Here is a 27,679-nt window from a genome sequence, read left to right as displayed (position 1 = left end):
CCTTTCTATATAAATCTCTGCAGCTCCAGAGAATACAACTCTAGGCATCCCTGCTATCACAAACATAATTAACTTTGAATTATGAGAATTAACAGTGCCTAAGAAATTATCTTTCCGCTCCAAAATTAAATTCCTCCATATCATTAGATTTGTTTGCTAAGCTCAAGTAGGCAAAAGTTGTATTTAATGCAGTGATAACAACTCATTGCTGAGAGGTCGCTGAGAGATATATGGATTTATCTAAACTAAATCACTGCGCTGCTATTATTAGCTTGTGGAAAAATCCCACAGCATCAGCGGAATAAAATTAAAAGGAAAACTATAATTTGACCACAGGCTATGTCTGTTGTCAGAAACTTTCTTTCTAATTCCTTCTGTAATTAGATCATCTTCCACGGCTGCTTAATTCTGCACAGAACACGTGATGAAAATGAACTTAACACTGCAAGGCTATAATTACAGGATTATCAGTGTTTGGAAGAACAGATGTTGACTCTTACTAAATTGGCAAATGGTTTGGAAGAGAAATGGATGCTGATTGTAGAGTACAAATAGTGCCGTGGTTGTTGGCAGGAAAACTTCACAGAAGGTATTTTGGGTTAAATATTTTAGGAGCTGGAGAACTTCTGCCTGGAACCAGTCCTTTCGTTTTCTGTCTGCCCTTGTTTTGCAGCTGGCTGGTTGCCCTGTGTTCTACGCTGGGCCGCAGTGCCAATCCCTGGAAGCAGGTAGATGGCCATCTTTTGACTTTTAACCCTGCCATATGCAGGACACTTGTCTGATACGGCAGGGGAGAGGGTAGGGAAGGAAGCCAGCCTGCAGGGTGGTATCTAAGCTAAGCCTCTGTGCAGAAAGATAATGAAAAGCTGGCAAAGAGGCTATTTGAAAGTGCCAATATCGCTTCTCTTGGGCTTTCAGGCATGTGTGTGCAGGCAGTTTACAGCAGAACAGAAATATTGTTATAATGACTATTTCTGCTGGTGCCTTCATGAAAGACAGCCTTACAGTGTAAAAGTATACATGTCATGAAAGAGTCCAGCCTTCCCCACCCCCCACCCCACAGAAACGGGAAGGGAAACTGCTGAGAATGGGCCCACATGGAAATGTTTTGCAGTAAATATGAGCACAACACAAACTGGCAGAAGATTGCAAAGGCAGGATGCAGCCAGGGAACGTGTGAACGGAGTTCAGAGACTGAGATTAAATCTAGAGACAGAAACAGATGGTAGGATGAAAATAGTAACAGAGTAGATGACGGCAGATAGCGACTTTTACGGTCCATCTAGTCTGCCCAACAAGATACCATATGTAACCAGTTTATGATGCGATACTTCATACGGATACCTGATCTTCATTTTGTCCTTATCATTTTCATGGCACAGACCATAGAAGTCTACCCAGCACTGTCCTTGTTCCAAAATTTCTGAAGCTGTCGTTGAAACCCCTGAAAATCTCCACTCCAGCCCATACAAATCTATTCAGCCATGATCAGGGCACAGACCATAGAAGTCTGCCAGCATTGGCCTTGTTCTCCAACTTCTGAAGCTGAATCTGTCCAGTCATCATCTGGGCATAGACCCAGTGGCGTTCCTAGGTCGGCTGCCACCCGGGGCAGATCGCCGCTGCGCACCCCCCCCCCCCCAGATGCAGCGGCGTCCGTCCCCCCAGGGTGCAGCACAACAGCCCCCCCCCCCCAGATGCATGTGCAGAGAGCAGCCGCGTGCCTGTCGGCTCCACTGGCTCCCTGCTCCCTCTGCCCCGGAACAGGAAGTAACCTGTTCCGAGGCAGAGGGAGCAGGGAACCAGTGGAGCCGACAGGCGTGCAGCTGCTCTCTGCACCCTCCAGCAGTGTGCACACAGGGCGGACTGCCCCCACCGCCCTGCCCTTCCTACGCCACTGCATAGACCACCCACTAGAAAGCAGCCCAGATAAAAGTGGCATTCCCAGAAAGAAACTCAAGGGAAGACAGCAGAATGGGTGAATTCAAAGTATAAATCAGGTCAAAAAGCAAAACATTTTAGAAGAAAGAAATCTGTAGGATAGCGAGTCATGCTATACTTCAGGAGAACCAGGAGAAAATATTTCTTTGCATGAACTTTGGTTGACACGTGGAATGAACGTCCAGAGAAGGTTGTGAAGATAACGATAGAAACAGAATTCAAGAGAGCTGGGATAAGCACAGAGGATCCCAACATGTAATTAAACGCTGGTAAAAACAGTTAGCTTAGCAGGGTTTAGAGAAGGGGAGGAGTAGCCTAATGGAATGCTTGTTTGTAGATTAATAGCCTAATGGCATACCAGCTGCAACACCCAAAGAATTGAACAATTATATATGCAGACGATGTCACCATCTACATACCTTTGTAAAACAAAATCACAGAAATAATGGAGAAAATTAAAAACAAAAGGCCTGGACCTCATGGAAAACTGGGCAACAGCTTTCAAACCCAAACTAAACAGAAACAAAACCAAATTTATGGTTCTATCCAACCCACACAACACCACATCTTACCAAAGCATCACAAATAACCAGCAAACATACTCAATTGACACATATCTATAAATATTAGGAATCATTGTCAATAAAAATCTATCACTGGACACTCAAATATCAGAAGTAACATCAAAATGCTTCAATACACTATGGAAACTGAGAAGGATAAGAGACCATTTTCCCAGAAAATCCTTCCAGATAATGATACAATCGTCAATACTATCCCGACTAGACTACTGCAATGCAGCATATGTAGGGTGCAAGGAAACCACACAAAAATCGCTGCAAACCATCCAAAACACTGCAGCAAGACTAATATTCAAGAATTTGAAATACAAAAGAGCAATTCTACTGCTCAAAACACTGCACTGGCTACCAATCAAAGCAAGACTACTCTTCAAAACGAGTACCCTCATTTTGAAAATACTATTTGGAATGGCACCTGAACATATGCCAGACATGATTTGAGCTGTCCCTGAGAAATGCAAGTCCAGAAAGCAGAGGCTACCTACCTCTTCACCTAATTAACTACAGAAACATAACCTACAAAACCATCTACACAGTGGGTTTTAGCTACAGGGGTTCCAAATGGTGGAACTCAATATCAAAAGTCAGAAGAAATGAAATGAAAACATAACTTTTCAAAAAATTCTATAGCTAAATACATAAGCTATCAATGCACCACCTCAACAAATCTACCTCATCAAAACTCTTCAGAAAACCACACAAACCATCGTCCTACCTCTATCAACGTCCCACCTCTACCAGCCTTCCTCATGAAAACCCTCAGATAACTACAAAGCCTAATGTCCTACTCTCTAAATCTGCCCCTCAGAAAAGTTTGATGTCCTGCCCATGTTATAACGGTTAAACACTAATGTAACTCTCAACTAGAATGTAAATTGTAAGCCACTTTGAACAGAAACATGTTTTTGGATAACAGTGGAATACAAGAATACATAAATAAATAATGGTTACTGCAGCAGCTTGAAAACCTGCCAGAACCCTCATCCACACTCTTATCACCTCTCGCTTAGACTATTGCAACTTGCTTCTCACAGGTCTCCCACTTAGCCATCTCTCTCGTTTTCAATCTGTTCAAAATTCTGCTGCACGACTAATATTCCGCCAGGGTCGTTACGCTCATATTAGCCCTCTCCTCAAGTCACTTCACTGGCTTCCTATCAGTTTCCGCATACAGTTCAAACTCCTCTTATTGACCTATGTGCATTCACTCTGCAGCTCCTCAGTACCTCTCCACTCTCATCTCTCCCTACATTCCTCCCCGGGAACTCCATTCACTGGGTAAATCTCTCTTATCTACACCCTTCTCCTCCACTGCTAACTCCAGACTCCGTTCGTTTTATCTTGCTGCACCATATGCCTGGAATAGACTTCCTGAGCTGGCACATCAAGCTCCATCTCTGGCCGTCTTCAAATCTAAGCTAAAAGCCCACCTTTTTGATGCTGTTTTTAACTCCTAACCCTTATTCACTTTGTTCAGAACCCTTATTTTATCATCCTCACTTTAATATTCCCTTATCTCTTGTTTGGTCTGTCCTAATTAGATTGTAAGCTCTGTGGAGCAGGGACTGTCTCTTCATGTTCAAGTGTACAGTGCTGCGTACGTCTAGTAGCGCTTTAGAAATGATAAGTAGTAGTAGTAGTAGAAGTGAGTTCAATTCCCACTATAGCCTCTTAAGACTCTGGGCAAGTCACTTAACCCTCCACTGCCTCAGGAACAAATAAGTACCCATGTACTATATAACGTGTAAACCACTTTGTAAATACAAAAAGGCAGTATATCAAATCCCTTTCCCTTTCCTAGAAAAGGTTTGGATAATTTCCTAGAAGAAAAGTCCATAAGCCATTATTAAAAAGAACTTGGGAAAATCCACTGCTTATTTCTAGGATAAGCAGCATAAAATCTGTTTTATTGTTCTGGGATCTTGACAGGTACTTGTGACCTGGATTGGCCACTGTTGGAAACAGGATACTGGGCTTGATAAATGATGGAACAGAACTGGGAGCCTCTCCACCAGGAAAGAGGTGCGACACCCAGAGGGTGATCAAGGGCCCTTCAAACCGGAAAGAAGGGTATCCTCAAAACCAACCCTGAGAGTGAAACACTGAGATTAGAACAGAATAAATTTCTAGGTGTGAAATGGAAGTAACAAAAGTGCAGCAAAAAGCATTTGTCCAAACTATCCAGTTAAACAAACCACTTTCAAAGTTTCTGTAATGCTATTTTGACTTTGTACTAGCAGCAAGAAAGAAAAGTCAGAGATCAAGAGGCTTTGAAGAGAGAAAACCCAGCCACCACATAGCACCACATAGAGTAAGAATAACCGTCTTATCTGGCGCCAAGTGGTAACCAGTATCTCTGAGCTACTCGAAACAGTCCAATTCAAAGTCTCCAGATTCCCATCCACCAGCACTGGTAGAGAATTAAATGACTAGTTCTCATGGAGGGGCATTTTCGAACGGGGACGACCATCTCTAAGGACGGTGCCACGAAGGGGCAGGGCAACGCGTATTATCAAAACAAGATGGACATCCATCTTTTGTTTCGATAACACGGTCAGGGACGCCCAAATCTTGACATCTAGGTTGACCTTAGAGATGGTCGTCCTCGGTTTTCGGCGATAATGGAAACCAAAGACGTCTATCTCAAAAACGTCCAAATCCAAGCCCTTTGGTCATGGGAGGAGCCAGCATTTGTAGTGCACTGGTCCCCCTCACATGCCAGGACACCAACCGGGCACCCTAGGGGGCACTGCAGTGGACTTCAGAAATTGCTCCCAGGTGCATAGCTCCTTTACCTTGGGTGCTGAGCTCCCCACCCCCCCCCCCCCCCCCAGGTCCGCCTGCCTGAAGTACACTGCACCCACTACAACTGCTCCAGGGACCTGTATACTGCTGCGATGGACCTGAGTATGGCATTTGAGGCTGGCATAGAGGCTGTAAAAAACGTATTTTTAAACTTGTTTTTTTATGGTGGGAGGGGGTTAGTGACCACTGGGGGAGTAAGGGGAGGTCATCCCCGATTCCCTCCGGTGGTCATCTAGTCAGTTGGGGCACCTTTTTGAGGCTTGGTCATGAAAAAAAATGGACCAAGTCGTCCAAGTGCTCATCAGGGACGCCCTTCTTTTTTCTATTATACGCCGAAGGACGACCATCTCCTAATCACGCCCCAGTCCCGCCTTCACTACCCTACCGACACGCCCCCTTGAACTTTGGTCATCCCCGTGACGGAAAGAAGTCGAGGGTGTCAAAAAATCGGCTTTTGATTATGCCGATTTGGACGACCTTGCGAGAAGGACGCCCATCTCTCGATTTGTGTCGAAAGATGGGCGTCCTTCTTTTTCGAAAATAAGCGTGATAGCATTATAAGAAAGTGGTTATCATATCAGCACTGAGAGTCAGGGATTCAACAATCAAATTCTGTTTGAACTACAAGCTTTGTGCCGTCTCTTAAAGTGTTTACAATATTGTGATTTCCATAAGTACAACCCAGGATAATACATATATAATAATAAAACTTTATTTATAACCCACAATATCTTTAAAAGTCTAAGCGGGGAAAAATCACAAACAAAATATTAAAAAAAAAAAACAAAGCAATAAAAATTATTTCGTTACACAACAAATTATACAAAAACTCTACAATTCAAACATACAGCAGATTAAAATTTACATGGTATTAAAATAATTTATACATCAGAGGAACCAAAAGCCTGAAGAAATAAATAAGTTTTCAATTCTTTTTTTAAATTGGTCCATGTTTTGTGTTGAACGAAGTTCAATGGGCAAAGCATTCCATAATTTCGGACCTTTAATGTAGAAAATAGATGATCTGATTCTTCTAAATAAACTTGATGAAATGAAGGCACGTCAAGTAGCTGTTTCTGAGATGATGTCAGAGAGTAGGTTGATAACATCTTAGAGTGACACTAAGAGTTGATGAAATATTACCATTCAATATTTTGAAAACTAGCAATAAAATTTTAAATTCAATGTGGAATTTTACAGGGAGCCAATCCAGTGATTTCAAAATTGGAGTAACATGATCATAACGTGAGCCTCCTTTAATCACTCGGACTATAGCGTTCTGAACTACTTGTAGCGCCTTCAGCATGTTACCGGTAATCCCCATTAGCAAACCATTACAGTAATCTAACAGTGGACAAACTACAGACTGAACAATTTTACGAAAGTTTTTGACAGAAACCAGTGATCTAATATTCCGTACAATTCTTAATTTATAAAATACCTTTGCTATTATGTTTCCAACCTGGTTTTTCATAGATAATGTAGTGTCAAGTTGCACCCCCAAATTTCTAATCTGATGGGCAATAGGGGTATTAGCAGAGTCAATGTTAAAAATCTTAGGACAATTTACCCCTTTTGTACCAGAGAGGAAAAGAATCTGAGTTTTTGAAATGTTCTCGACAGGCAGTACAAACTGTATGTCATCAGCATACAACTTCTATTGCACCCCCAAACATTTCAACAATGTACATAAAGGTAAAAGAAAAAGACAGGAGCCTTGTGTAACACCTGTCAAACAGACCCGAGACTCCGATTTTTCTGTTCCTTTGAACACACAGAACTTCCTGTCTTTCAAAAAAGATTTAACCAGTTTAAAATGAAGCCAGATAATCTGATCATTTTTATTTTTGTTACATTTGTACCCCTTGCTTTCCCACTCATGGCAGGCTCAATGCGGCTTACATAGTAACATAGTAGATGACGGCAGAAAAAGACCTGCACGGTCCATCCAGTCTGCCCAAGAAGATAAATTCATATGTGCTACTTTTTTATTTGTACTGTCCTCTTCAGTGCACAGACCGTATAAGTCTGGCCAGCCCTATCCCCGCCTCCCAACCACCAGCTCTGGCACAGACCCTATGTTGTTGTCCAGAATGTGTGGTTGTCTACTTTTTCCTCTGGTTGTGAATTAGTGTTAGGTTCTTGGCTCTCTTTTCTTGCCATTTTCTTTTCATTCTAGTGTGAAAGTGAGTCTGCCCAGCACTATCCCCGCCTCCCAACTACCAGTCCCGCCTCCCACCACCAGCTCTGGCACAGACCGTATAAGTCTGCCCAGCACTAACCCCGCCGCCCAACCACCAGCCCCGGCACAGACCGTATAAGTCTGCCCAGCACTAGTCCTGCCTCCCAACCACCAGCCCTAGCACAGACCGATAAGTCTGCCCAGCACTAGCCCCGCCTCCCAACCACCAGCTCTGCCACCCATTCTAGGCTAAGCTCCTGAGGATCCCTTCCTTCTGCACAGGATTCCTTTATGTTTATCCCACGCATGTTTGAATTCCGTTTCCGTTTTCATCTCCATCACCTCCCGCGGGAGGGCATTCCAAGCATCCACCACCCTCTCCGTGAAAAAATACTTCCTGACATTCTTCTTGAGTCTGCCCCCCTTCAATCTCATTTCATGCCCTCTCGTTCTACCGCCTTCCCATCTCCGGAAAAGGTTTGTTTGCGGATTAAAACCTTTCAAATATGTGAATGTCTGTATCATATCACCCCTGTTTCTCCTTTCCTCCAGGGTATACATGTTCAGGTCAGCAAGTCTCTCCTCATACTTCTTGTAACGCAAATCCCATACCATTCTAGTAGTTTTTCTTTGCACTGCTTCAATTCTTTTTACATCCTTAGCAAGATACGGCCTCCAAAACTGAACACAATACTCCAGGTGGGGCCTCACCAACAACTTGTACAGGGGCATCAACACCCCCTTTCTTCTGCTGGTCACACCTCTCTCTATACAGCTCAACAACCTTCTAGATACAGCCACTGCCTTGTCACACTGTTTCGTCGCCTTCAAGTCCTCAGATACTATCACCCCAAGATCCCTCTCCCCATCCGTACCTAGCAGACTCTCACCGCCTAACACATACACCTCTCTAGGATTTCTACTCCCTAAGTGCATCACTTTGCATTTCTTCGCATTGAATTTTAATTGCCAAACCTTAGACCATTCTTCTAGCTTTTTCAGATCCTTTTTCATGTTTTCCACTCCCTCCGGGGTGTCCACTGTGTTACAAATCTTAGTATCATCCGCAAATAGGCAAACTTTACCTTCTAACCCTTCGGCAATGTCACTCACAAATATATTGAATAGAATCGGCCCCAGCACCGATCCCTGAGGCACTCCACTACTCACCTTTCCCTCCTCCGAGCGAACTCCATTCACCACCACCCTCTGGCGCCTGTCCGTCAACCAGTTCCTAATCCAGTTCACCACTTTGGGTCCTATCTTCAGCCCATCCAGTTTATTTAAGAGCCTCCTGTGGGGATGGTATGGTATACAGGTACTTATTTGTACCTGGGGCAATGGAAGGTTAAGTGCCTTGCCCAGAGTCACAAGGAGCTGCCTGTACCTGAAGTGGGAATTGAATTCAGTTCCTCAGGACCAAAGTCCACCACCCTAACCACTAGGCCACTCCTCCACTCCAATTGTAATTGATCCAACAAAATAGAATGATCAATGGTTCAAAAGCTGCAGAAATATCCAGGGTAACTAAGAAAAACTTAGTAACCTTATCAAAATCTGTCCTGACACTGTCTAACAAAGATGTTAATAATGTTTCAGTATCATGGTACTTTCGGAACCCAAATTGATGTTGATCTAAAATTTCATGCTGCTGTAAAAATTCATCAAGGTGTTGAAACACAGCACGTTCAATCAATTTTGCAAAAAAAGGTAATGAAGAAATTGGACGATAATTGTCAATTTGTGTCTGAGTTTTGAATTTTTAAGCAAAGGCTTCACAGCTGCCAATTTCAAAACCAATGGCATAATGCCCCCCTGTAAAGATGCATTAACCATTTGAGTACACAAAGGCAAAAACGGGGCTTTTAATGGTTTCACAACAGAAGGATGAAGATAATCTAATTTACAAACGGAATTATTGACAGTTATCATTTATTTTTTCTAATTGTGATTCTGATATTATAGCAAATTTAGACCACAGTACAGACTTTCAAATATTTGAAAGGTATTAATCCGCAAACAAACCTTTTCTGGAGATGGGAAGGCGGTAGAACGAGAGGACATGAAATGAGATTGAAGGCGGGCAGACTCAAGAAAAATGTCAGGAAGTATTTTTTCACGGAGAGGGTGGTAGATACATGGAATGCCCTCCCGCGGGAGGTGGTGGAGATGAAAACAGTAACGGAATTCAAACATGCGTGGGATAAACATAAAGGAATCCTGTACAGAAGAAAGGGATCCTCAGGAGCTTAGCCTAGAATGGGTGGCAGAGCTGGTGGTTGGGAGGCGGGGCTAGTGCTGGGCAGATATATACGGTCTGTGCCGGGGCTGGTGGTTGGGCGGCGGGGATAGTGCTGGGCAGACTTATACGGTCTGTGCCGGGGGTGGTGGTTGGGCGGCGGGGATAGTGCTGGGCAGACGTATACGGTCTGTGCCAGAGCTGGTGGTTGGGAGGCAGGGATAGTGCTGGGCAGACTTATACGGTCTGTGCCAGAGCCGGTGCTGGGAGGCGGGGATAGTGCTGGGCAGACTTATATGGTCTGTGCCAGAGCCGGTGGTGGGAGGCAGGGATAGTGCTGGGCAGACTTATAGGGTCTGTGCCAGAGCTGGTGGTTGGGAGGCGGGGTTGGTGGTTGGGAGGCGGGGATAATGCTGGGCAGACTTATACGGTCTGTGCCGGGGCTGGTGGTTGGGCGGCGGGGATAGTGCTGGGCAGACTTATACGGTCTGTGCCAGAGCCGGTGGTGGGAGGCAGGGATAGTGCTGGGCAGACTTATAGGGTCTGTGCCAGAGCTGGTGGTTGGGAGGCGGGGTTGGTGGTTGGGAGGCAGGGATAGTGCTGGGCAGACTTATACGGTCTGTGCCGGGGCTGGTGGTTGGGCGGCGGGGATAGTGCTGGGCAGACTTATACGGTCTGTGCCAGAGCCGGTGGTGGGAGGCAGGGATAGTGCTGGGCAGACTTAAATGGTCTGTGCCGGGGCTGGTGGTTGGGCGGCGGGGATAGTGCTGGGCAGACTTATACGGTCTGTGCCGGGGCTGGTGGTTGGGAGGCAGGGTTGGTGGTTGGGAGGCGGGGATAGGGCTGGCCAGACTTATACGGTCTGTGCACTGAAGAGGACAGTACAAATAAAAAAGTAGCACATATGAATTTATCTTCTTGGGCAGACTGGATGGACCGTGCAGGTCTTTTTCTGCCATCATCTACTATGTTTACTGTGTTTACTATGATGAAGGGGCTTCAGCTATTCTTTTATTAAGATTTTTGAACATCTGTTCTAAGAGTATAATAAGAGTGCAGCTGAAAATTATAATCTTCCAAACATGGGGAGACAAGGACATTTCCTCCATGCTCTCTCTGCTCATCTAAGCTGACACTTTTTCATTGTGAACTGATCATTATACCACGGTACATGATTTGTGCGCGATACTTCACACGATTCAAAGTTTTTTCATGAGTTTGAATATTTGGTCTGGTCGAGGTTCATAGTGTTCCGCTTTTGCTTTCTTTATGCTACTTGTGTATATTCTTATGGCTTTTCTCCATATGGTTTTGTTCGCGTCTGTTTTGTTTATGGCCCATGCTCTTTCGAGTTTCCTACAGAGTTTCTTCATGTGTAGTAGTTTGTCATTAAATCAGGGACGTGGTGGTTTTGTGATTTTTGTTTTGAGTGGTGCTATTTTGTTTATTGCATTTTCACTTGTTTCGTCCCAGTTTCTCATGAAGTGTGTATCCTTGGGGGGAGGGGGGTGTCATTGAATTCATTATTGTTGTTGTCCAGAATGTGTGGTTGTCTACTTTTTCCTCTGGTTGTGAATTAGTGTTAGGTTCTTGGCTCTCTTTTCTTGCCATTTTCTTTTCATTCTAGTGTGAAAGTGAGTTTGCTGTGGTCTAACCATGATACCTCTTCCTATGTTTGGTTTGTTATATGTGGTTGTTGCTCGTTGAGAATCTGTGGGTTCATATGTCTAGTTGGTCTCCTTTTGTGTGTGATGAGACTCCTTGTGCTGTTGTGAAGTTCAGTTGGTTTATGAAGTTCACTAGTGTTTTGGTGTTTGTGTCATTTTGGGTGATTAGTGCAGACGTTTGATATGAAGTCCGTGAAATCATCTTGGACATCTGTCCAGCTTCCTGGAGGGCGGTAGAATATTGTGATGCATAGTTGGTCAGTTAGTGTTTTGTCTGTGATTTTGCATGCCAGGATTTCGATTTGTTGAGGATGCATGTTTAGCAACAGGTTCTGCTGTGAAGGAGGGTTTATATATTATTGCAACTGCAATGCCTCCTCCCCTCCTTTTGGTTCTGTTGATATGTATTCCCGGTAGACATAGGTCTAGTAGTGCAGGGTCATCTTCAAGATGCAGCCATATTTCAGTTATGAGCAGTAGTCTGAGTTGTTCTGTTTGTATCCAGTCTCTTAGTAGTGTTGTCTTACTGCTGATCTTGCGTTTATGTAACCTATTTGTATCTGGACATACGTGTCATGTTTGTTTGTTTGTTTGTTTTTAACAGTTTGTAGTTGTCTGTGTGGTCTGCCTGTTTTGCTCTTGTTGCTTTGTTGGGTGTTGTTCATGTTTGATTTCATGTTGCTGGTTGTTTGGTCTCTGCATTGTTGTTTAGATGGGCAATAGGGCTCTTCCAGTTGTTGGAGTGGGGCATCTTCTTCCTGTGATGTATACTGGTATTTTGTTCCATTCGGTTGCTGCTGGTATCTCCATTATCCACATTGCTGAATAGTAGAAGTTCCATGCCCTTAGGTTGGCCATTTTGGGGGGTTACTTCTGGCTTGAGGGCTCTGAGGTGCTTGTGTTTGTGTGGGTCTGATTTTGTGTTAGAGAGAATCGTTATGTCTACTGCTATTGCTTGTGTTAAAGATTAATCAGAGTGTTAGAATTCTGTGAGACAAAGTCAGCATTAAATAATGTTAAGATACAATCACCTGTCAGATGAGGTAAACACTGTTAAGCAGCGTTAAACAGCATTAGAATACAATCTATTGTCAGATGAGCTAAACAACATTCAAAACACAGTCATCTGTAAATTCTTGTCAGATGTTAATCTTAACCTGATATTAAAATACAATCAGCTGTCAGATGACGTAAACGACATTCAGAACATAATCATCTGTAGATTTGTGTCAAAGATTAATGCTAGACTGACCTTAGCGTTTGGTGGTGTGTCAAGAAGCATGGAGATTTTATGTAGAATTGCTGTTCGATTTTGTCATGGGCTAGTCACGTCATATTTCTGCAGATAATGTCAGATGAGGTGAGTAGCTTTAGAGAACAGTCACCTGCATGCCTTGGTTGTTGGTATTTCACGTTCTGGCAGGCCCTAGGATAACAAGAACAGTTTCTCATCAGCTCAGCAAGGGAGTCGTGTCAGCTGCAAATGGATCTGGGAGTGCATGGCTCAGTCACCGACCACTCAAAGTTCAGGGCTGGAGGTGGAGAGAGATCCCGCACCATGCAGTTTTCTGTCCCTGCGGCTCGGCCATGCCAAGGTCTCGCAGCCACTCAGCCATCTGTTCCAGTGGTCCGGCTGCGGTCATCACATTGGGAAAAAAACGCTCCCCGAGTATTGCTTCACTCCCACTGCTTGGGTCAGGGGGAGTGTGGTGCTCGCTCGGCGACTCTTTTCTCGGGCCTCCACTCCCTGGGACTCATTAAGCATGCAAATGAAGTCCATATAAAATTACAGCCTTTTAAGATTCCTCTGCTGTATTTTAATAAGAGACAATGGTCTGTCCATTTCAAAGGTACCTCAAAGTCTGTTTCCCTAACAAGAGGGGAACAGATATTACCTTTACAGCCAATGTAGCACAGTCACCCAGGACGGGTTACGTGGAGGGGCATTTTCGAATGGGGATGCCCATCTCTAAGGGCGTCCATCTCTGAGGTTGTCCCCGCAAAGGGGCGGGGCATCCCATATTATCGAAACAAGATGGGCATCTATCTTTTATTTTGATAATATGGTCAGGGATGCCCAAATCTCAACATTTAGGTCGACCTTAGAGATGGTCGTCCCTGGTTTTCGGCCATAATGGAAACAGAGGACACCCATCTCAAAAACAACCAAATCCAAGCCCTTTGGTCATGGGAGGAGCCAGCATTCGTAGTGCACTGGTCCCCCTCACATGCCCTAGGGGGCACTGCAGTGGACTTCATAAATTGCTCCCATGATGCATAGCTCCCTTACCTTGGGTGCTGAGCCCCCCCCAAAAAACCGCAAACCCACTACCCACAACTGTACAACACTACCATAGTACTTAAAGGGTAAAGGGGGGGGGCACCTAGATGTGGGTACAGTGGGTTTCGGGTGGGTTTTGGAGGGCTCACATTTACCAGCACAAGTGTAACAGGTAGGATGGGATGGGCCTGGGTCCGCCTGCCTGAAGTGCACTGCAGTACCCACTAAAAACTGCTCCAGGGACCTGCATACTGCTGTGATGGAGCTGAGTATGACATCTGAGGCTGGCATAGAGGCTGGCAAAAAATGTTTTTACATTTTTTGGGGGGTGGGAGGGGGTTGGTGACCACTGGGGGAGTAAGGGGAAGTGATCTCCGATTCCCTCTGGTGGTCATCTGGTCAGTTCGGGCACCTTTTCGAGGTTTTGTCATGAAAAAAATTGGACCAAGTAAAGTCAGCCAAATGTTTGTCAGGGACGCCCTTCTTTTTTCCATTATCGGCCGAGGACGCCCATCTCTTAACCATGCCCCGTCCCACCTTCAGTACACTGCCAACACACCCCCGTGAACTTTGGTCGTCCCCGTGATGAAAAGCAGTTGAGGATGCCCAAAATCGGCTTTTGATTATGCCGATTGGGCGACCTTGAGAGAAGGATGCCCATCTCCCGATTTGTGTCGGAAGATGGGTGTCCTTCCCTTTTCGAAAAAAAAAGTGACGGCAGATAAACACCTGAACAGTCCATCCAGTCTTCCCAACAGTCACGTTCATTCTCAATTCCAGATTAAATCAACAATGAACGTGATATTATATACTTGATCCTGGTCTTTCTTTGCTGTTTCTGGGACACAGACCATAGAAGTCCGCCTGGCTCTGTCCTTATGTTCCAACTACTGGAGTTGCCGTCAAAGCCTATCCGAATTCGTCTTGTCATTTGATGGACACAGACCGTAAAAGTCTGCCTGGCACTGTCCACACATTCCAAATTACTGGAGTTTCCGTCGAATTGTTTTGTTCCATTTGTACCCCGCGCTTTCCCACTCATGGCAGGCTCAATGCGGCTTACATGGGGCAATGGAGGGTTAAGTGACTTGCCCAGAGTCACAAGGAGCTGCCTGTGCCTGAAGTGGGAATCGAACTCAGTTCCTCAGGACCAACGTCCACCACCCTAACCACTAGGACACTCCTCTTCAGTCCATCCTAAACCAGGTTGCTATATGTGGCACTCAGACCGTACAAACCAGTCCAGCACTGGCCTTAGCTGATAAAGCCAGAGTTGCCATCTAAGCAGCACTTGATATGCAAACACATATGCAACCCTTTAAGTTTTGTATTTTATACCATTCATTTTCTACTTAGAGATCCTCTATGTTTATCCCATGCCATTTTGAATTCTGCTACAGGTTTTGTTTTCTCCACCACCTCTGGAGGGCATTCCAGGCATTAACCACCCTCTCAGTGAAAAAAAATGTTCTAATGTTACTCCTAAATCTACCACCCCACAACCTCAATTCATGCCCTCTAGTTTTACCATTCTCCCTTCTCTGGAAAATATCTATTTCTATATTATTACCTTTCAAGTATTTAATCATCTTTATCATATCTCCCCTGTCCCTTTTCTACTCTAGGGTTTACATATTCAGGTCTTCCAGTCTCTTCTCGTGTGTTTTTTGGCGCAATCCCCATATCATTTTTGTCACCTTCCTTGGACCACTTCAAGTCTTCTTACAACTTTAGCAAGATACAGCCTCCAAAACTGAACACAATACTCCAAGTGGGGCCTCACCAACAACTTGTATTGAGGCATCAACACCTTCTTTCTTCTGCTGGTTACGCCTCTCTCTATAAAGCCTATCATTCTTCTGGCTACAGATACCACCTTGTCACGCTGTTTCGTTGCCTTCAGATCCTCAGGTAACAGTATCTGAAACACCTCCAGACATAGAAGACTGCTAAATAAACTTGCAGATGCAATGGTAAATGAAATGGGCACAAGAAGTCCAGGAATAGGAGTAGGAACTGGAGGTCTAAAACCTCAGTAGGATTCCTCTGCGGTATTTTAATAAGAGTCTAAAAGAAAATCCCACAGAGGTCAATAGTACTCGAAAACAAACTTTATATAAAAAATAAAAAAACAAAACAACAATCTGTTAAATGCATGGAATAAGCATCAACACCCCAGATCACACCCTCCCTATCTCAGACAGTCTGAAAATCCTCGGTGTCATATTGGACCGCAACTTAACACTAGAAAACCAAGCCAAATCCACAGCGAAGAAAATGTTCCACTCACTGTGGAAACTCAAACGATTGAAGCCATTCTTCCCAAGGGAAATATTTCGCAAACTGACACTATCAATGGTATTAAGTCACGTCGACTACTGTAATGGGCTTTATGTGGGATGCAAAGAACAAATCCTAAAGAAACTTCAGACCGCCCAAAATGAGGCAGCCAGGCTTATATATGGTAAAATGCGATATATGGTAAAATGTGAACGTATCGCTTTCAAAATTTGCACCCTGGTCCATAAAATTATCTACGCCGAAGCCCTGGGATATATGACAGACCTCATAGACCTACCAACCAGAAACACAATCTGATCAACACGAACATACTTAAGCCTCCACTAGTGGAGGAGTGGCCTAGTGGTTAGGGTGGTGGACTTTGGTCCTGAGGAACTGAGTTCAATTCCCGGCACAGGCAGCTCCTTGTGACTCTGGGCAAGTCACTTAACCCTCTATTGCCTGCCGCATTGAGCCTGCCATGAGTGGGAAAGCACAGAGTACAAATGTAATAAAATAAAAATACCCAAGCTGCAAGGGACTCAAATACAAATCAACTTATGCATCCAGCTTCTCCTACGTAAGTACACAACTGTGGAATGCACTACCAAAAGCAGTGAGAACAACCACCTTAACTTTCAGAAATTACTAAAGACCAGCCTGTTCGAAAAGGCTTACCCTACCAATCCAACTTAAGTACCCAAACCCTGCAACAGAATGAAACAAAAGCTCGCAATGAACGCTATATAACCCTTTTCCCCCACGACTCCCAATGTGACTGCAATACATGAACCTTTTTGACCACAACATCACTTTGTAACTGCCTCTCCACCGGAGTTGGCGAATGCCTCTATGGTACCATGTAAGCCACATTGAGCTTGCAAATAGGTGGGAAAATGTGGGATACAAATGCAACAAATAAATAAAATAAATAAACTCATACCCCAATACGGTATCAATTGTTGTTCATCTCTCATATAAATATGGTCCATACATTTATGCTTGATATAAAAAATTTCGATTTGGTATCCAAAATCACACACATTACTGATCCTCTACAAGGGCCTCAACACGGACTATGTTTCGCTGCTCGTTTTTTCAAGGAACCCAAAATACAAGGTTGTATATTCCATAAGTATTCATTGTGCCAGTCCCTATAAGCGAGCATTAAAGAACATTAATACAATCAATAGAACACTTACATATAACTACGAATAATATAATCTAATAGCAGTAGAAAGAAGAAAGAGCAAATCTCACTATACAAGTTTACAAAAAACTGCAAGGAACGTTGTTAGCCGGAAGTGGGAAAACGCATCATTTAAACCTGGAGCGGCCTGCCAACCGGCATAAAAAGGAGGTTGTGATGCCCATGACATTGAACAAACACCAGTCAAATGACAGTTTGATCACAAAAATGCCCACCATTCCACCTCCCGGTTCAAGCCCCTTCTCGCTCTTCTCTAGGGTACGCGCATTTCTCTGTGTCATACCCCTCCTCTGTTTCTTTTATTTCCAGGGTACACACATCTCTCTGTGTCACAATGCTCTTCTCTCTCTTATTCTCTAAGGTACACACATTTCTCTCTATCACACCCCTCTTCATGTTTCTGTTCTCTGCGTTACACACATTTAGGTCCTTGAAGTCAGTTGTTCTAAGAACAACAGTGCAGTGAAGGCTGACAGGCCTTACGAGAGATGAACACCCCAGAGCTACATAAAATGCACAACATTCAAGGCCGACCCTACTGCCCATTCATCAAATAAACTGAAGTTTGTCTTCTGTTGAAGGGTGTGTCGTAATTTAATGTAAAAATTCAATATAATATGGATCCCATCAGTATATCTCAGGGACTGCTGCTCCCACTGTTATCAAATGAGCAGCATCTCGGAACCATATCTCAGTCTGCTGACATAAAATACAGCACTCTCATGGCATCTCTTTCTTAATAAAACCGTAACTGTGATCAGAGAAGGCCCTGGTTAAAACAGCCCATCCGTTTCTGCCGGGCTGTAGCTGTCATCCTGGTGGAGGTTACATGGCCACACTGGTGGCAGTAATATAAAGTACTTTGTATAGGATCCAGACACAAATCACATCTGAGTTTTGCAAACTGATTTATGGTACCGTATCAGATATCTGTCAGCCCACCAGAACATTCTGCAGACCTCGGGAGCAGGGATTAATCTCGGTGAGAAATGCTCTGACAGCGTCTGGAGAGTCTGTGACAGTAGCTGAAAGAATTTGTGCTTAATCTGGTGCACATCCCCTGCCAGCCTTCAGCAATCTATAAGAAGATATATCAGATATTAAAACACCTCCCCCAGGCTTTACATGCAGAGGTTTCCTCTGCTCCCTTCTGTCCTTCCTGCTTTCTCTTCTCTACCTCTTACAGCTGTCAGTGATAGTTTTTGTAAAATACATACCTGAGGACAGCCAATGAAGGAGCTTCTTAGAGTCGGGAGTGGTCCCTGAGGATTGGCAGAGCTGGTGGTTGGGAGGGGGGACTAGTGCTGGGCAGACTTATACGGTCTGTGCCAGAGCCGGTGGTGGGTGGCAGGGATAGTGCTGGGCAGACTTATACGGTCTGTGCCGGGGCTGGTGGTTGGGAGGCGGGGATAGTGCTGGGCAGACTTATACGGTCTGTGCCAGAGCCGGTGGTGGGTGGCAGGGATAGTGCTGGGCAGACTTATACGGTCTGTGCCGGGGCTGGTGGTTGGGAGGCGGGGATAGTGCTGGGCAGACTTATACGGTCTGTGCCAGAGCCGGTGGTTGGGAGGCGGGGATAGTGCTGGGCAGACTTATACGGTCTGTGCCAGAGCCGGTGGTGGGTGGCAGGGATAGTGCTGGGCAGACTTATACGGTCTGTGCCGGGGCTGGTGGTTGGGAGGCGGGGATAGTGCTGGGCAGACTTATACGGTCTGTGCCAGAGCCGGTGGTTGGGAGGCGGGGATAGTGCTGGGCAGACTTATACGGTCTGTGCCAGAGCCGGTGGTGGGTGGCAGGGATAGTGCTGGGCAGACTTATACGGTCTGTGCCGGGGCTGGTGGTTGGGAGGCGGGGATAGTGCTGGGCAGACTTATACGGTCTGTGCCAGAGCCGGTGGTGGGTGGCAGGGATAGGGCTGGCCAGACTTATACGGTCTGTGCACTGAAGAGGACAGTACAAATAAAAAAAGTAGCACATATGAATTTATCTTCTTGGGCAGACTGGATGGACCGTGCAGGTCTTTTTCTGCCGTCATCTACTATGTTACTATGTTACTATGATTGGAGAAGGGAAGATATGGTCCCTCTCCCTGTTAGGTTGGGGATTACTAGAAGAGTAAGTTTCCTAGAGAGACACTGGGGGAGACTGGGAGGTCCCTGGGTGGGAAGAAGCCCAGCCCAAGGGGACTAGTTTTGAAATAAAATGCAGAGAGATATTGCCCTGGGGGGGGGAGGGGGAAAGAGTTTGGAAGGAGATAAAGCTAAGGTTATGCCCTTTAAGGGGGTCTTTGGTTACCTACAGGTTTAAGCTGTCTGCACTGTCCCCTGCTGTTGACCTGGAGGAGGGAAAGGAGAATCCTGGAAACAGGGCCGTGCCAACACGGTAAGCGAGGTAAGCATGGCAGGAGGGCGCCATCCTCTGGGGGGGCGCCCCGCCGCACCATGCTTACCTCGCCCTCTTCTCCCCAGATCCTTTTCCTTTTTTTTTTTTGTTTAAATTTACCTCTGTCCAGCGGCAGCGTAGCGTTAGTGAGAAGGAGGCGGCGCTCCCCCGCCCCGATGTGTCAGTCTTCCCTTCGCTCAGTTCCGCCTTCTTCTGACATCAGAAATGACGTCAGAAGAAGGCAGGAACTGAGCGAAGGGAAGACTGACACGTCGGGGCGGGGGAGCGCCACCTCCTTCTCACTAACGTAGCATTAGTGAGAAGGAGGCGGCGCTCCCCCGCCCCGACGTGTCAGTCTTCCCTTCGCTCAGTTCCGCCTTCTTCTGACATCAGAAATGACATCAGAAGAAGGCGGGAACTGAGCGAAGGGAAGACTGACACGTCGGGGCGGGGGAGCACCGCCTCCTTCTCACTAACGCTACGCTGCCGCCGGACAGAGGTAAATTTAAACAAAAAGAAAAGGATCTGGGGAGAAGAGGGCGGGTAGTGTAGCGATCATTTTCAGGGGGAGCGGGCGCGGGGCCAACTGCAGGGGGGCGCCGGAGACCCTAGGCACGGCCCTGCCTGGAAAGCAGAGAGAGCCTTTGGCTGTAAGAGGCCGGTTGCGGCTCCATGAAGTGGCAACCAGGAGTGGAATACACATATGGAATTTTTTCAATATTGGGGAGGGGGGTGCTCAAGCACCCACAGAGCTGGCTCCAATGTATACAGGTACTTATTTGTAGCTGGGGCAATGGAGTCACAAGGAGCTGCAGTGGGAATCAAACTCAGTTCCCCAGGATCAAAGTCCACTGCATTAACCACTAGGCTACTCCTCCACTCATTCCACCAATAAGAGCCAACCTCATCAGTGATGTCATTGATTGCCCCAATACTTGGCTCATTTCTGATATTGTGATGTCATAAGGGAAAGGGGGAAAGGGAAATGGGACTTGATATACCGCCTTTCTGAGGTTTTTTCAACTACATTCAAAGTGGTTTACATATATTCAGGTACTTATTTTGTACCAGGGGCAATGGAGGGTTAAGTGACTTGCCCAGAGTCACAAGGAGCTGCAGTGGGAATTGAACTCAGTTCCCCTGAATCAGAGTCCGCTGCACTAACCACTAGGCTACTCCTGTACTCCAGGAGAGATATGATAGATATTTAAATACCTACGCGGCAAGTCTCTTTCAAATGAAAGGATGCTCTGGAACGAAGGGGCATAGGATGAAGGTGAAAGGGGATAGACTCGGAAGTAATCTGAGGAAATACTTCTTCACAAAAAGGGTGGTGAATTCGTGGAATGGCCTACCGGTAGATGAAAACAGTATCTGAATTCAAGAGAGCTTGGGACAAGTGCATAGGATCTCTAAGGCAGTGATAGGGAGAGTAGATGGCATGGATGGGCAGACTGGATATGCCATATGTTCTTTATCTACCTACATTTTTCTATGTAAATATTTGGTATTTTGGCTGTGAGGTAAGCAGTATTCTCTTCTCAAGCATCGTCCAGGCTCCTGGCCCAAAACAACCAGTTAGCCAGGGATTATGTGTGAGTCAAAGCAAATGTATGTAGAAGCCATAAGATACTGCTCCCTTAAGGACTTGAAGAGACCTCTAGTGGCTGTACCAGAATAATGCAGTATACATTTTTTCCCCTTAACCTCTAGAAGGGGATTGTCCTTGTGCCTGGATTGACAGCGGTAAAAGGAGACGTCTCTTGGAGGGAAACAGTGCTGCTGTAAGTACCAAGCCCGGTTGGAGTAACCTTGTCTTGTCTCCCTTCACACCATTACCACTAAGGGAAGAGGGTCTCTGGCTAATACAGCCATTGCACCTGGAGAGCAGTAACTGAGCTTACAAGGCAGGTGAAGGCTGGAACGGGGAATCAGCCACCACCATGTCCTTCTGAAGAATAGAGGAAAGAGGTTTGCTCAAAGGGTTTCCGCTGCACAATCTCTCGGCTTAATTCCACTACGTCTCCTGCGCTCCTTCAATGATGAACCCTCTCTCCCCATTATAAATACCCCAGTCTTCTCCTGTTACATAGTCCCAGGTGTAGTCAGTTTACAGGGTACACTATGGGGTCAATATGCTAATCTAACCCACACCCCTGCCTACTGCACAGAGCACCCCCTATTGTTCACCCAGTTTATCAACTCCCAATCAATGAGCCCAATGTGAAGCGTCTGTTTACACTTTCCAAAAATACTAGGACTAGGGGGCATGCGATGAAGCTACAATATAGTAAATTTAAAATGAATCAGAGAAAATTTGTCTTCACTCAACGTGTAATTAAACTCTGGAATTCATTGCCAGAGAATGTGGTAAAGGTGGTTAGCTTAGCAGAGTTTACAAAACGTTTGGACAGGTTCCTAAAGGAAAAGTCCATAGACCATTATTAAGTGGACTTGGGGAAAATCCACTATAAAATGTTTTGTACATTTTTGGGATCTTGCCAGGTATTTGTGACCTGGATTGGCCTCTGTTGGAAACAGGATGCTGGGCTCGATGGACCTTTGATCTTTCCCAGTATGGCAATACTTATGTACTTATGTACCTCAGGGGCCCTTTAACAAAAGTGCTTGAGGGCCTATTATTATTATTATTGTTACATTTATATCCCACATTATCCCACCTCTTTGCAGGCTCAATGTGGCTTACAATTCATCTTGTATGCTGGAAATAGAAAAGAATATACATTTGGTTTTACAGCAAGATTTGAGTATATGATGGTGAAATACATAGTAATGGGAATAGAAAAGATTATGCATTTGATTTGCAGAGTTTGGTTACATGTTGGTGGGATACATGATGGTAATAAAGCCATTGATATAGGTACATGATAGTATAGAGGCAAAGGATATAAGGAGCGTTCTTAGATATCTTAAAGAAAGTGGAGTTACACGTGTTGTTCCTTATGATATATTTTGTCGAAGAGATATGTGTGGCCCAGGTGGTAATTCTGAATTTGGCACGTGCCAGAAACACATGGTAGAAAATATTTTCTCTTTTCAACCATGTGGTGCTTATCCAGCAGTAAACAGCAGTGGACGTGAGACCTTCCCGCTAAGTCAATGAGTGGCAATAAGGTCTCAGGCTGAAAATGGATGCGTACTGGCTTTTATTTTGATGCATGTCCATTTTCTGGACCTTTTAAAAAAGACCATTTTTCCAGGACGCAGTAAAAATAGGCCCAGCGTGTGCCCAAAAAAGATGCTAGCACTACCGCAGGCCACTTGTTGCTCAGTGATGGTTCTGCAGGAGCAGCGGAGTGGGGTAGAGAAGGAACTCGCAGCTTCCTAGAAAATCAGGGCAAGAGATGGAGTTGTTGATATGTCAACAGCATCACAAGATCTCAGTCTGTTGGGCAGTGTATGTAACAGAGAGCAGACTGTTTCACATTTGTGCAAAGTGGATTTATTGCACTAGTTTGAATTGTAAAACGTCAAAACCACTTCTATGATAGGAGGTAGGCCTGAGGGGGGGCCTATCGAGCTCTTGGGGGTTGGGGGATGTTCTGGGAGGTTTTGGTAATGTGGGCAGGAGGAGGGGGGAGAGTGCCCAGAAGGAAAGGGGTGCTTTGGGAGGTGGGGGGAAGAGGCTCAGAGGGAGAAGAAAATGTTTAAAAACGTTATAAGGGTCCCACTGATATTCAGCCAGGGCCCACCTAAGTTCCGGCCCTATATCAAGGATGTGTGTTGAAGGTGTGTTTTGGGCGAGACTTGGGAAGACCTTCAATCAAGACATCCAACAGCGATCACCAAAGAGTAAAAAACATTCATGCCTAAAAAGAAGGGTGTCCTTAACGTCCACGTTACAGAAAGGTGCTCTGATTGAGCAGCTGTTCACTGGAAGGATTAACGCTGGACACATAGGAGCCAACTTTTCAAAATGATTGGGGGTGCTGAAATTTTTTTTTTTTTTTTACAGGTGATGCATTCCCCCCCCCCACCTCCCTCTTCTCTGAGTGCCAGGCCCAACCCCAGCCTGACCTCTTCTCCCACAACAGTCCTCCATCCACTCCTCGCCTTTCTGCCGCCCAGAATTTAAAACTCATCTTTCTTACCTCGGGTCCCGTCGGCAGCAGTGAAAGGCGAGCAGGCTCGGCGCTTCAGCCTTCCCTTCTCTCTCAGCCCTGATCCCGCCCTCATTTCCTGTTTCCGCAAGGGCGGGACCAGAGCTGAGAGAGAAGGAAAGGCTGAAGCGCCAAGCCTGCTCTCCTTTCACTGCTTCCGACGGGACCCGAGGTAAGAAAGATGAGTTTTAAACTTCCGGCAGGTTAAAATATTGGGGGTGCTCGAGCACCCACGGAGTCGGCGCCTATGGCTGGACACCTCCTTATACTTCCAGCGGTTGCTGTCCCCCTCCCTCACCTCTGTAGAGGAAAATTAGGCTCTATGTCAGCTTCAGGTATGATGGGCCTTCTTAGCAAAACAGGAAGCAAGTCTGAGAAGTAGCCTAGTGGTTGGTACCAAGGAGGTTTCATGGAGAACAGGAGACGGCATGACATCAAAAAGTTGAAGCCACTTAGATTAGTCTACGTTTCCCCTTCCCCGTGCGACTGTCATAATGATTACACTCAAAACAAAGCAAGCAAACCTATGAGCTGCTGCATCCACGTTGTCATTTTTTCTTGTTGGTAGCATTTTTATTTAATCTCACTTACATTTTCAAACATGACGGCTTGTGCAGCATAAGATATACACAGAGGAAGTATAATAACAGAATAATTTTTCACAGGTAATGAGTTAGAAATCGTAATCAGTGTGTTATATTCGTGCAGATTTTTTTTTCTCCTGGTAAAGGGCCACTGAAACAGACATCATATTATGAGAATCAGGTGCTCAACATTCAGTTTCTGTCTATTTATTTATTTACTTTTACTAAGGTGCACTGAAATGGCCTGTGGTAGTGTAGATGGGTGTTTTGGGTGTGGGCAGAACCATTTCTCAGCTCACCTGTAAAAAATGCCTTTTTAATATTTTTGCTGAAAATGGATGTGCGGCACAATGAAAACTGTCGCGCGTCCATTATGGCTCTCAGACCTTACCGCCAGCCATTGACCTAGTGGTAAGGTCTCAGGCGGTAATGGTCTACACGCGTAAAATGCCGATTACCGCCCATGCGCCAGAAAATAAAAATATTTTCCGGCGCGCATAGCGGACGCTCATCAAAAACTGAAATTACCGCAAGGGTCATGCGGTAGCCAGGCAATAACTCAAAACTGACATGCATTGGGTGCACATAAGCGCCTACGAGGATCAGTAAGAGGGGCCCTTATTTATGGCACTTATATCCCACATTAAACATGAATTGGGTTGAAACCTGGGAGCATTTAAAATCTTTTTTTTTTTCCTATGCCTAGATCAAAAAAGAAAGATGGTTTGTGGGAACTTGCTCCTTTTGTTTTGTGGAATGCAGTGGTACATTATAAAAATACTTAAAAGCAGAGGTAAAGAACATATACGTGTTTTTACATGGGGGTTAAGGAGGATGAAGGGGGGGTGTTAGGGGGGTAGGAAGGAGGGTTTGGGGTCGAGGGGAGGTGGGGAAGAGGGTTGGGGGAATGGGATGTTTTGGTTTGGGGGAAAGGAGTATTATACATAAAACTGTACATATGAGAATTCTTGGCTTGTGGTTCATGGAGGCGGAGGTTGCAGAAGCTGGCTTAAACTCATTATATGGCCTGAGTCCTGGGGGCAGTTGTCTGGGGAACCTGGGGGGTTGTAGCTGTTTAGTTGGGGGAGGGATTGGAGGGGTAGAAGGGGGGAGTTCTGATTATATATTTTACTATTTTTTAGGTTATGGGAGTTTGTAGGGCACTGGTGTAATAGATGGCTCCTGCGAGGGCCGTGGGGGGTAATTTGTGTTGGTGGGGTGATGTTTGCTTGTTATGGAGTATTTGCTTTTCAATAAAAATCTAAAATTTTAAACATATATACACTTAATATTGTTTTACTACTATTTAAACGAAAGATATTCAATAATGAGAGCAGAGCTACCTTCATGCAGAAATCCAGAGTTGGTCTAAATCTGTCAACATTTTCCAGTTCTGTGAAACATATTTATTTCTTCAAGTCATTTTTCAACAGCATTTTCTGTTATTACCCAAATGCAAACACAATTATCATGTTAATTAATAAGTATTGGATGTTACTGAATTCTATTATTCTGTCTCACTGTATTTCCAGTTTTGGCACAGTATAAGTCATCACAAGCACAAAATATAAGAAAACCATTGGACTGCATTAGGGGCTTATAGTCCATTTAGTTATGTTTAAGCAAATGAGAGATTTATTTATTGCACTTGTATCCCACATTTTCCCACCTATTTGCAGGCTCAGTGTGGCTTACAGAAACCTGTAATGGGATCACCATTCCAGGGCTACAGATACATCTAGTCTTACAATGGGATCTAGGATGACATAGGAGAGCTAAGCAGACGTTTATAGAAAGGTGTCATACAGAGTATGGTGTAGTGGTGTAGTGTTCTGGTGCCGCTATGTGTTCTCGTGATAGGCTTTGTTGAAGAGATAGGTCTTCAACGATTTGCGAAAGTTAGAGATTTCGTTAATTATTTTCAAATTTGTTGGTAGTGCATTCTACATCTTCGTGCTTAAGTAGGCAAAGCTGGTTGTGTGTGTTAGTCTGTATTTTAATCCTTTGCAGCCCGGGAAGTGTAGGTTAAGAGGTGTGCGGGAGGATTTTTTTGCATTTCTGGGAGGTAGGTCAACGAGGTCTGACATGTAAGCTGGAGCATCTCCGTAGATGATTTTGTGGACAATCGTGCAGGTTTTTAAGTGGAAGCCAGTGTAAATTTTCTCTTAAGGGTTTTGCACTTTCATATTTTGTCTTTCCAAATGAGTCTGGCTGCGGTATTTTGGGCTGTTTGGAGTTTCGTGACGTTCTGTTCTGTACAGCCGGCATAAAGTGCGTTATAGTAGTCCAAGTGGCTTAGTACCATTGACTGTACCAAGTTGCAAAAGATGGATCTCGGGAAGAAAGGTTTTACTCTTAAGTTTCCACATGGAGTGGAACATTTTCTTACTTGTATTCTTCACGTGGCTATCAAGTGTGAGATTTAGATCTAGGGTGACTCCAAGATTTTCAGTGTATTAGAGATGGGAAGGGAAATGTTTGGTGTGGTTATGGTAGTGAATTTATTTGTGTTGTATTGTGAGGCGAGTATAAGGCATTGTGTTTTTCAGCGTTGAGTTTTAGCTGGAATGCATCCGCCCATGAGTGCATTATTTGGAGGCTTTGGTTGATCTTGTTGGAGATTTCCTTAGGGTCCTGTTTAAACGGGATGTATATCGTGACGTCGTCTGCATATATGTATGGGTTAAGGTTTTTGTTGGCTAGTAGCTTGGCTAAGGGAATCATCATCAGATTGAAGAGGGTTGGTGAGAGAGGAGATCCTTGGGGGACTCCGCATTCAGGTGTCCATGGGGCTGATATAGCTTCTTTAGTTGTTACCCGGTACAATCTTGAGGTCAGGAATCCTCTGAACCAGTTAAGAACGTTGCCTCCAATTCCAAAGTATTCTAGGATGTGTAGTAGTATTCTATGGTCTACCATATCGAAGGCACTGGACATGTTGAATTGTAAGAGAAGTATGTTATTCCCAGTTGCAATTGCTTGTTTGAATTTGTTCATTAAGGTCACTAGAACTGTTTCAGTGCTGTGATTCGATTGGAAACCTGATTGGGATTCATGAAGAATAGAGTGTTTATTTAGGTAGTTAGTGAGATGTTTCGTCACTATACCCTCCATAAGTTTTGTTATCAGCGGGATGGATGCAACTGGACGGTAGTTGGTTAAGTCATTTGTGTTTTTCTTTGTGTCTTTTGGTAAGGGAGTGAGGAGAATGTTTCCTTTATCCTTTGGGAAGAGACCATTTTGTAACATGTAGTTCAGATGGTTTGTGAGGTCTATTTTGAATTGCTGAGGGGCGGATCTTATAAGGTTATTAGGGCAGATGTCTAATTTGCATTGTGACTTGGCGTAACTTCTAAGCAATTGGGAGATGCTGTCAATTGAGAGTTCATCAAAATTGGTCCATGAT

General features: G+C 44.9%; 1 long non-coding RNA gene across 1 annotated transcript; it reads right to left on the bottom strand.

Moving 5' to 3' along the window:
* Positions 1 to 4,170: 4,170 nt before the first annotated feature.
* LOC115465640 lies at positions 4,171 to 6,339 on the bottom strand. Its single transcript, XR_003941442.1, has 3 exons — positions 6,329 to 6,339; positions 5,390 to 5,394; positions 4,171 to 4,255 (listed from the first exon to the last, which is right to left on the bottom strand). It is a non-coding gene; the product is annotated as an uncharacterized LOC115465640 (long non-coding RNA).
* Between the last annotated feature and the right edge of the window lie 21,340 nt (positions 6,340 to 27,679).

This window comes from Microcaecilia unicolor, chromosome 3 (genome assembly GCF_901765095.1).
Source record: "Microcaecilia unicolor chromosome 3, aMicUni1.1, whole genome shotgun sequence".
Taxonomy (NCBI): domain Eukaryota; kingdom Metazoa; phylum Chordata; class Amphibia; order Gymnophiona; family Siphonopidae; genus Microcaecilia; species Microcaecilia unicolor.
The sequence above is the reverse complement of the archived record's forward strand: the minus strand, read 5'-3'. Positions and strand labels throughout refer to the sequence as shown.